The sequence below is a fragment of the Dermacentor silvarum genome, chromosome 7, assembly GCF_013339745.2.
Source record: "Dermacentor silvarum isolate Dsil-2018 chromosome 7, BIME_Dsil_1.4, whole genome shotgun sequence".
In the NCBI taxonomy this organism is placed as follows: Eukaryota; Metazoa; Arthropoda; class Arachnida; order Ixodida; family Ixodidae; genus Dermacentor; species Dermacentor silvarum.
Window position 1 is genome coordinate 127,851,699 of NC_051160.1, and position 11,013 is coordinate 127,862,711.

General features: G+C 47.3%; 1 long non-coding RNA gene across 1 annotated transcript; it reads right to left on the reverse strand.

The window, feature by feature from the left end:
• Nucleotides 1-7,505: 7,505 nt before the first annotated feature.
• On the reverse strand, nt 7,506-10,594 carry LOC125946974 (uncharacterized). The gene is made up of 2 exons (XR_007468036.1): nt 10,321-10,594; nt 7,506-8,020 (listed from the first exon to the last, which is right to left on the reverse strand). It is a non-coding gene; the product is annotated as an uncharacterized LOC125946974 (long non-coding RNA).
• Between the last annotated feature and the right edge of the window lie 419 nt (nt 10,595-11,013).

Consider the following 11,013-nt stretch of genomic DNA (forward strand, 5'->3'; position numbering starts at 1 on the left):
TATTTGATGTGCGGAACGAATCTGAGTTTCGAGTTTAATATGATGCCGAGAAACTTGTGCTCTTTGCTTACAGGTAATGTGGTACCCGAGAGCTCAATAGCAGGGTCTGGTACTATTCCTCTCTTATTAGTGAAAAGGACGCATGTGCTTTTCTGTGGGCTCAACCTAAAAGAGTTTTCATCAGCCCATTTAGCCATTTTAATTAAGCCATGCTGGACATGTCGTTCGCAGAAAGCTAAGTTGCACGATTTAAAACCAATCTGGACATCATCTACATATACAGAGTAGAACATCGTTAGTAGAATAGCCGTGCGTAGAGAATTCATTTTCACAATAAACAGTGTACAGCTAAGCACACCGCCTTGCGGGACACCAGTTTCCTGGGTGAAAGACCTAGACAAGGCCTGACCCACCCTTACACGAAAGGTACGGTTAGAAAGGTAACTTTGGATTGTACTCAACATGTTGCCGCGGACACCCATAGCGGAAAGGTCTCGGATAATACCGAAGCGCCATGTGGTGTCATACGCTTTCTCTAAATCAAGAAATACGGAGAGAAAATACTGTTTGTGTATAAAGGCATCCCTTATGATTGCCTCAATGCGGACAAGGTGGACTGTAGTTCACCTACTTTCTCGGAAGCCACATTGGTAGGGATCCAGTATTCCGTTGCTTTCTAGGACACAGATCAGGCGCCGGTTAATCATCTTTTAGAAGAGCTTGCAGAGACAGCTTGTCAAAGCAATGGGTCTGTAGCTACTAGGTAAGGACGGGTCCTTGCCCTGTTTAAGTATGGGGATTACAATAGCTTCTTTCCAAGAAGATGGAATGGAACCAGCAGCCCACATGACATTAAAAAGAGAGAGGAGTGTCTTTTGTGTTTCAGGATGTAGGTGCTTGATCATTGCATACATGATACGGTCAGCACCTGGTACCGAGCCGTTGCAACAAGCGAGAGAAGCTTTAAGTTCAGCTAAACTAAACGGGCAGTTGTAATGTTCATTTCGGGCACATTTCCGATCAAGGGGCTGTCGCTCTGCGCACCCTTTGAACCTCAGGAATGTTTGTGTGTATTGAGATGCACTGGAGACATACTCAAAGTGTTCGCCCAGACAATCTGCCTGGCCCTCCAGGCCATCTCCTTGGGTGCTCACTAAGGGCAGCGGGTTCGTCTCACGGCCCTTTAATTTATTCACCCTGTTCCATACTTTTGCGTCGTCTGTGTAGGAATTTATACCAGAAATGTACCTCTCACAACTCGCTCTCTTTGCACGTCGACGTGTCCTTCTTCCTTGCGATTTAACCTGTTTAAAATTAATAAGATTTTCGGCAGTAGGAGAATCGCGATGCAATCCCCAAGGTTTGTTTTGATTTTTGCGCGCTTTGCGACATTCTTAGTTCCACCAAGGAATGCGGCGCTTCTGAGCCAGTCCGTTAGTTTCTTTAATACATTTTGTAGCAACGTCAATAATAAAACCAGTTAAATATGCTACGGCGTCGTCTACGTTAAGAGCAACAATGTCATCACGGCCTAAGTGTGTTAGCGCTCGGAACAGTTCCCAGTTCGCCGAGCCCAGGCTCCATCGAGGAGATGGTGACAAGCATCCATCTCGTTTCGTTGAGTTCAACAGAATTGGGAAGTGGTCGCTTCCATAGGGGTTCTTGAGAACAGACCACTCCAGTTATGGCATTAGTGGACGAGTATGTGTTATGTGTAATACTGTAGTACGTAGGCTCTTTCTTGTTCAATAAACATTCACCTGAAGAAAAGAGAAAATTTTCTATAAGGCGCCCTCACGCATCGCTACGAGAGTCGCCCCACAGGGGGCTATGAGCGTTAAGATCACCAGCGACTATGTATGGCGGAGGAAGTTCATCGATCAAGCTCTGAAATTTTGATCTGGAAAGCTGATAGGAAGAGGGGATGTAGATGGAGCTAATTGTGACTAGTTTACCAACCAACACTGCTCGGACAGCAACTGCCTCAAGGGACGTTCGGAGGCTTAATTGCTGACATGCAACGCCCTTATCGACCATTACAGCCACACCCCCTGACGAGGCGAGAGCTTCGTCGCGGTCTTTGCGGGAAGTGACATATTGCCTTAAAAAGTTCGTCTGTGTTAATTTTAGGTGTGTTTCTTGTACGCACATCACCTTTGGGCCGAATTTGCGGAGGAGGTCTTTAACATCGTCAAAATTACGTAGAAGTCCCCTCACGTTTCATTGTAATACTTGGGTATCCATAATGGAAAAAAAGTTAGTGATGTGTGTACAGAAAGATAGAAGTTAGTTCACGAGACCTTTCCAGGCCCCGTGATGCGTGGTTTTCCTTTCTTCCCGGTGCGCTCCAGGGAGCTGCACCCTTCTTTGGGCGTCTGAGACGCCGGTGTTTCGCTTGTATCCATCACATCGTCTGAGGCGGTGGATAGTGCCTGCTCAGCGCGGATGTTTGCGGGGGTTTCGGGCCTATCTGCACGAGCAGTGGCCCTGGGTCCGGCAGGCCCGCGGGTCTGCTGGCCCTCCTTGGCAGGGGGCGGAACAGCGCTGGTTGCTCCAGCCGGGGCGGCTGATGGCGTGACCGCCGTCACACTCCGTGTGACTTGGGCAGCCGCCGAAAGATGTGGCGCTGCCCCCCGGCGCGCCACCTCGGTGTATGAAGGACTGGACTGATTGTGGATTGAGAAACGCTTACGTGCCTCTGGGAAAGATAGGTTCAGTTTTACTTTCAGTTCTACAATTTGTTTCTCTTTTTTCCACGAGGGGCACGATCGCGAGTAGGCGGGGTGATCTCCTTCACTGTAGGCACAGCGGGTTGCTGAAGCTCAAATGTCAGAGGCGTGTTCATTTGAACTACACTTAGCACAAGTGGCGCGCCCTCGACAGTTTTGCGACCCATGCCCAAAACGCTGACACTTGAAGCATCGACGCGGATTTGGGATGTATGGCCTGACACGAAGCTTGCAGTTGCTGGTTTCAATTGATTCTGGTAGATTGCTAGTTCCGAAAGTAATGATAATGTGCTTGGTAGGTATTTGCTTGTCACCTCGCCTTAGTGTTATCCTCTGCACCTTGACTACGTTCTGGTCTTGCCATCCTTCAAGTAGTTCGCTTTCACTTAGTTCAAGGAGATAGTCTTCCGAGACGATACCGCGCACTGTGTTCATCGACCTGTGGGGGCCCACAGACACGGGGATGTCTCCAAACGCCACAAGTTTCGAAAGCTTGTCGTACTGTGGTTTGTCGCGAACTTCTAGAAGAAGATGGCCGCTTGCCATCTTCGTTACTTTATAACCTGGGCCTATTGCTTCAGTGAGACATTTAGCTACAACAAATGGCGAGATCATTCGGACTGTCCTAGTTTCTTGCTGGCTGTGTATAACGTGATACTTCGGGAAACACTGCTGCGGTTTCATAAAGAAATGAAAACTTTCATCGGTGCGCCCCCTTTTTAGGGAGCGATCAGATAGTGCGGGAAAAGCATTTGCCATGTAAAAATGTAAAATTCGGCGGCGATGGTAGCCACCCACCACCAGGCCCAACAAGGGGACGCTACAAAGTTAGAATACTTGCAGACGCCAGTCATGCATCGCCGCATAACCTAATATAAAATACCCAAGGTTGGATAAGTACACTAAGTTAACCCTTGCCGCCCAGAAATTCGGAAGTGAGAAGTGACTAGAAGACAGGACAGTTGGGAAAGTGAGAGAGAAAGACAAAAGATTGAAGAGGGGGACAGGAAAAGGCGGCAGCCGATTTCCTCCAGGTGGGTCAGTCTGGAGGTGCCGTCTATGTGAAGCAGAGGCCAAAGAGGTGTGTTGCCTCCGCCGGGGGGCCTTAAAGGTCCAAACACCCGGCATCGGCTCAACCCCCAGAATCCCCTTTCCCCAGAAACGGCTAAGCCGCGCACCGCTACACGCGGGAGGTTCCAACCCTCGTGTGCTCGGGTCCGTGATGTCGCAACACACCAAACGCCTGCTTACGCAGACGCCCCTGCGGGGTAGACCAGGGACGCTGATAATGATGATGAATTGATGTTTTGAGGGGCAAGGCCCAATTAGGACCAAGGAGCACCAGGCTAGTGTTAAATGAGTTGCCAATGTAGTAGTGAATCACGAGAGGTAGATCTGACGTGGCTGTAAAGGGGCCTTAAAACAGTCGTTGTAGAGTGCGTAAAATTGATATGTAATAAGAATATTGTAATGACTAATGGCGTATACTATTAAAAAAGAAAAATACATTCTAGGAGGGTAATACTTTTACTTATAAGTCGGTGCTAAAAACTTGTAGGAAGCACTACTGCCTTAGCCCTTGCAACCCAACAGCCTGGAGGCACGTGCTATACAGAACACTACTATAGCAGCAGCATCCGCTGGCGAGAGGATGCGCTACGAATTTATTGGGCCAATAACATGTAATACAACGTCACTAAAGAAACCTCGAACTGCTTTGGTGTCAAACAATGGTTCTGCTCCAAGAAACATTACCCGATGGATTGGGATGCGCTGGCGGTATACTAGAGGAAAGTGTTTTTGTCTTAGCTTCTGCTTCTCGAAACTCTAAGAGGACGTGGAGGACGGTTAGCCTCTAACCACATCTACCACGCGTAGGAGGGTCATTAGAACTCAGTAGAAAGTTGTAGGTGACATATGTGTCCTATGAGTGGACAGAATAGGACTTAGGTTCTTCGTATTTTTGTTGCGGAGGGCCACAAACCTAAGTGTGGCTTAATCACATGAACTTTATTATTTATTTGAGCATCCCACAAACGTTCCCAGTGACTGCAGTTTCTTTCGTAACATTAGACTAGTAACATGCATTACCACATCGTTCAAGAAGCCTAAGACAATTTGGTATTAAAAACCGGCTGTTCACCAATAAACATCATGCGATGAAAAGATATGATATAACGATATGCTGCAGCAAAATCTTTCCTTCTCTCCGCTTCGGCTTCCCGACACTCCAGGAGGACGTGGTTGACGGTGAGCATCTCACCACATCTACCACACCTTGGAGGTTCATTACCATTGAATGGAAAATTGTGAGTACCATATGTCTATTCTGAGACGACAGAATAGGACATCAGTTCGCCGGGTTTTCGTTACGGAGGGCCAGTAACCTAGCTGTGGCTTAATGAAGTGAAGCTTATTTGTTTCAGCGTCCCACAAGCGTTGCCAGTGGCTTCGCAGTTTCTTTCGCAAGAAAGGTTTCAAATCTGATGCAGGAACAGCCGCTGTAGGGTTAATAGCGTGTAGTATAACTGATGTGGCCATTTTGTCTGCTAGCACATTCCCCTCGCTACCTCTATGGCCAGGCACCCAGCATATAATTACATGCTGATTAGATATTCAGTGATTTTTAGCTGGACCAAATTTTTTAAATTAGAAAAGTATATATCTTGGTCACGTTCACCATTCGAGTGTACTGATTGGCGGCCTCTAGATACAGAGCAATTTCCGCACTTGCGTGCGTAATTAGCGAAGTTAAGGTAATGAACTTTGTAATTATCAACAATAGGTGGCTACAGAAATGAGTACTTTGGGGCCTGTCCTACACTAGCCGCAAAAAGAGTGCCTGTGTCGTCGATATCGCCGCCCCCCCCCCCCCCCCGCCTTTCATCACGTCTCTGACGTCACCGCCGGTCCGGCCCCGCGAGCAGCTTGCGTTCTCTCCTTGCTGTCTGCGACGTTGGCCTAGCGCTTCAATGCCGGCCGGCCGCCAAGGGCGCGGTCTTGTACGCGTTCCAAAATCGAACGGAGGCGGTCCGTCACGAAATAGGCGGTCCGCAATGTTCGCGAGAACGAGAGGAAGCAAACAGCCAATGAGCGAAGTGGAAGCCTGCGTCTTTTGACGTCTGCTTGGGGACCCTATAACATATTTAGAAGTGTTTCTAACATGTTGAGAAATATTTTACTATTATGACTGAGTATCAAAATGTGTTGGTGTTTCTTTTTGCAAGATTCAATTTGGAATGCGGAACGACTAAAACAAATTATTGCGGTTAATGTCTTGAAATGGCGCTAGGTGGTGTCGCAGTTTTGCGAAACGTTTAGCGGTGGCGCTAGCCACTACTCCGTTTCAAGCAAACGGTGAGGCTTTTGAAGCGGTTGGTTGAGTTGAGCCGTTGCGTGCGGAGAGCCGTTCTTCATTCTATGGGAGAGCCATGGCGCAGAACGTCACAGCGTGCGCACCCGTCAAGGGACCGCGTGTTTCTGAGGGCCAGCGGGAGACGGTGCTCGCTTTTATGGAGCAGCATCCCCAGCTGGCTTTAAGATCCAGCGAGCTGGGGCCGGGCTTCACCGCTGGCGACCTGCGACGGCTGCGGCAGGAGCTGGCCGACGTGCTGAACGAGTAAGGGCCGGTGGTGAAAACAGTGGAGCAATGGCAGGAGTGGTGGCGCAAGCAGGTCTACGAGGCCCGCCGCGACGCCACCTCAATTGCCCAAGTGCAAAGATGAGTGACCGTCGAATGGTCTGGGCGATTTTTCCTTCGACATTGGTGTGTATTTTCAGAAGCACTGGAGGGGGCCGCGCACCCGGCTTCCACGGCCGAGTACTGCACTTGACGGGGACGGCCCGCTTGCGTGGCCGCCCTAATATCATGGGCCGACTTAGAGTTTGCCATTATCTGCAAGTGGCACCTTTAGCGAAACGCGACACTGCTGGTGAACAGGAAAATAGCGTAGAAGAGAATGGAAAAGCAGGTAAGTTAGTCAACTAGAATCTCAGTTGGCGGCACTTTCGGGAAAAGGGGATTAAGTGATCATCACAGAAATAAAATGCATTCAGGTAAGTGCAGGAGGATGGTAATGCATGTAACCATTAAGCACTCAATAATTGCAGGTTATTTCCGCAGATGTGTAGCACGAAACTTGTAACATGGCCAGTGTAACGAATAGCCACGTAGTGAAGGGACACGTTTATGACACTTTCCAACAGGCCGACGATCCCACTGCCGCAATGGAGGTCGTCGTCGAGGCTGCGGACGTGAGGAGCACAGCGACACGTAAGCATCAAAGGAATAAGTGTTTGAATTATCGCCAAATGTGTGTGCAGTTCGTAAACTTTTTATGTGTTTACTCTACAGCGGCAGAGGATCCACCGCATCGCGCATCGGACACGGAAAGGGTGGCCGCTGCACCTGGTAAGTTATTGATCCTCAAGCTGTTAGAGAAAATAAACTCTCGTATTTTCTTGAACTAGCCCAATAATAACATGGCCATAGCCACGTTTATGCATACCATAACATGCATATCATAACATGCAGTGCAACTGTGGAAAATGATGCATGCTTTCAGTGTTGCAGCGTCCTGTACGGCCACCACGTCGACAGCGACCGCGACCGGTGGACACCCTTACCACGATGTCGTCGCAGTGCGCCCGCAGCCTCGAACAGAGCAGCGAGATGCTCCAGGTTGGTAGATATTTTGGTGTCATTTTACTTGACGGACAAATATTCTCTATCCTTTGTTATCATAAGTGAATCATGAATCTGAAAAACAAACCAACTTGGGATGTAAACAAGAAATATGCGTTGTATTGAGGGTTCGGTATCGTATCTTGCCAACGATCAACCGCCGGGCAAAAGGTTGGTTAGCCCTGAAAAAGGCTGTTTGGTGGTAAGAGATGCATTTGAGTAGATGACGGAAGAGTAGTTCCAGTAGGTCTTTGTCCAAACGAAGAGGGCATAGCTTGTACACGACGCTTGACACTGCCAAAGGATACCACCAGGCCAGTGGCTCTTCAACTGAGAGGGAATTGTCGTGCACGTTGCAATTCTTGACAACCGCAGCTTCCAGCCATGAGCTGGTTGCGAGTAATCAGCAACTCATGCGAACAGTTCCACCACGATTATTCATTACAGGCGCAGCGGAGGGTTGAGGAATACACCACCCGCATCACTGTCGCGGCAGAGAGGACGGCTGTCACGACAAAGGATGGCTGTCGCGGCTGAGAGGACGGCAGCGGCTCAGGAGGCTATCCTGATGCAGGTGCGCTCTATGGCACGAGACATAGCTGGGCACCTGCAACATCAAAGGATGAATTAATTTATTGTTTATGTTCAACTTTTCAATTTCATTTTATTCATTTATTGTGTTTTGTTTTTTATGAGTTCAGTTTATTTTATTTATTTATTGTTTGAGTTTTAGAAGTTAACTTTCATTTGAGGCACGAATTGTTGCTTCACTTTGAGTTTTAGTGTTTAAGTTTCCTTGTTGCCTTGTATAAGTGATACAGGAGCACTTTTTGGATGAAAGGCGCAATGCGTGCATCCATTTTTGTTGTGTAGTATTTGCCTCTTTCTATTTATGCTTATCCAGCTGCAACGCCAGCGTGCTTTTTTATTTACATATTTCGAAGGCGCGTAGTCATTTACAGTGGAATCATTACAAGTAGTTGCAGATTTTTGTGTATGGGTTTTTTACTGCGATATTTATATTGCTTCACTATGTGTTCTATCTGACTGCACTCATTATGAAGCGTTACCGTATAGTGTAAGCACTGTGATATTTCCATTTCAGCACAGTGAGGCTAAGGTGCAACAACTACAATGTGGTCTTTTTTCAGAGCACCAAACTAGTCACTCTTCAAGTTGCATAGTTTCACAAATGAAAATGGCCATCATCATTTTACCATGCCGGTAATTGGTTTCCTCTAGTTTTCGTTCCAAGAGGTCATTGCAAGAATAAGTTTCAAGTGTGATACGATCTGGGCGCTGTAAGATTGCAGAGCCAATTATTCATGTTGTATGTAATTTGTGTTTCATCACAGCTGGCAAGGGCACTCACCTTTCTACAATTATGATTCACCTCTTGTTTAGCATCCCACTACAATTGTTTTCGAGAAATGAATGCTTCTAGTCAGTGACTCGTAACACTGAGAAGGGAACGGACGTGCCTGTCAAAGTCATACTTTCTTGCAAGGTCACTTAATGTAACTGCAAGTTTTATGTGCCGTGGTGAAAACGAATTGTGTGATGCTAATGCTTTAATGTTGTCACATGCTTTGCTACGTGTAGCGTGTTGTACTACAAGGTTCGTGATGTACTAGTCATCAAGGCGTGCGATAAAGTTGACCTTTGTATTTTTTGTGTGTTTACATTAATTTACGTCTACCCATTTGGACATGATGTGACGAATGTAATGTCACAACACACAGCGGTATATTTTTTGTGTGTTTGAAATCTGCATTCATTGCGCTTTACTTGCTTGCCTTGTCTGCGTATTCATGCTTGCACGGAAGTTTTGATACACCTAGCACAAGACGTGGCTAGCAATCATATTGCCTCGTTCCTACCAATGTACACTGAGCGTCCGAACGCACAGGATGTGGCGGTTGCGATCATTCTGGTGTGTTTTATGAAAATTGTGCAAACCTTTTCCTGATGGTGACCATGAGCACAGAGTGCCGATCATATGTACTGCTTCCGTCAAGCCTGTCATGACTATGATGGGTCAAGGGATGTTTCCATTTGATATGATATTTAAAGAAAAGGCTGCACTTTAGCGTTGCTACCATGTTTCATGTTGCCACTTCATGTTGCACTAGGAAAGAAGTACTTTGTGCCGATTCCCCATTACTGTAACCACAAACTATGGCAAAACAAACACATGTTCTGTGTATTAACATGAGTGGAAAGTAACAACTGCTGCATCTGCATGTACAGCAAGTGGCCTATCATAGGATGCACACAACACATACAAGCTGCTGTGTAGTGAAGGATACGAACGTCATAGTGGGTCATGCTCTCCAGCCCTTTCTAGTGGGTCGATCCCTCCTGCGCTCTCCTCGAGAAACACCGTTCGTGCTGATAGCTCAGGCCTTGAACTAACGGCCGGTCCAAAAGGCTGGTGCCTAATAAACGCCTTTACAGCTGTAGCATCGTATTTATAATGTTCGACGAGTAAAGAAGCATTTTGTGATGTGCTTATTGCACACAACAATGCTAGCTTGGGAGCAGCAGCAAATGCAGTTCTTCAAAGATAAAGGGCCATAACTCATTGCCTTACGACTGCTTTACGCGTACTACTGTTAATAAATGGGAACCTTGGAGACTCTTGCACAGTGAAGAGGGTACACATGTTTCAGAGTCCGCGGCTGTGGCATTCTTTTTAAAGGATTCTTTGTATAACTTTACTTCGTTTGTGTTTAAATTATCATAATCTGTCGGATGTGTGGATTAGGAACACTAACCATCCGTATGGAGGTGCACTTGATGTGTATACAAATTCTTTATTATATTTTGCACTGTACAAACACAGCCATGTGATAGCCTAGGGGCACTTCAATTTGTATAAATAAATTATGTATCATGAAAACTCACCATTCCTGTGTCCTTCAGAAAAGGTTGACAACGGCAATGCGCTGCTGCGTTCCTGTGAGAAACACGTCGTGCGGTGCCAGCACCTGGCTGTCTCCAGGCTCCTCTGACTCCTCAGCTGGTGGCACTTCTCCACCTTAATCGTCCAATGACCAGTCGCCCGCGTCCAATGCAACGTTATGGAGAGCAACGCATGCATAAATGATTCGCGCTGCTCTATCAGGGCTGTATAGCAGAGGCGGAAAGTGCTGCAAGCAGCGGAACTTACTTCTCAACACCCCGATACATCTCTCTACAACATTGCGCATGGATGCGTGCTCCCGGTTGTAGTGGCCTTCGGAGGTGATGCCGGCGTGACTGCCAGGTACAGGAACAAGTAGCCACGACTCGAGGGGATATCCCGAGTCTCCTGTTACAGAAAAATGACAGTTGAGTGTTCTGCCCTAGTTAGGGGTACGCATTACGAATACTTACCAAGCAGATACTCGCGAGGCTGCAGTTGTGCGGCTAGGCGTGCACGCAGTGGATTGTGCTGCCACACCCAAAAGTCGTGGCATGAACCAGGGAACCGGGGATCCACAACAAGAATGCAAAGTTCTGCGTTGCACACCTGCAATGGGGACCAATACAAAATAGCGCTGCAGATATGCTTGAAATCCCTTTTTGCCATTCATATGCAGAAAACAATACATGCAT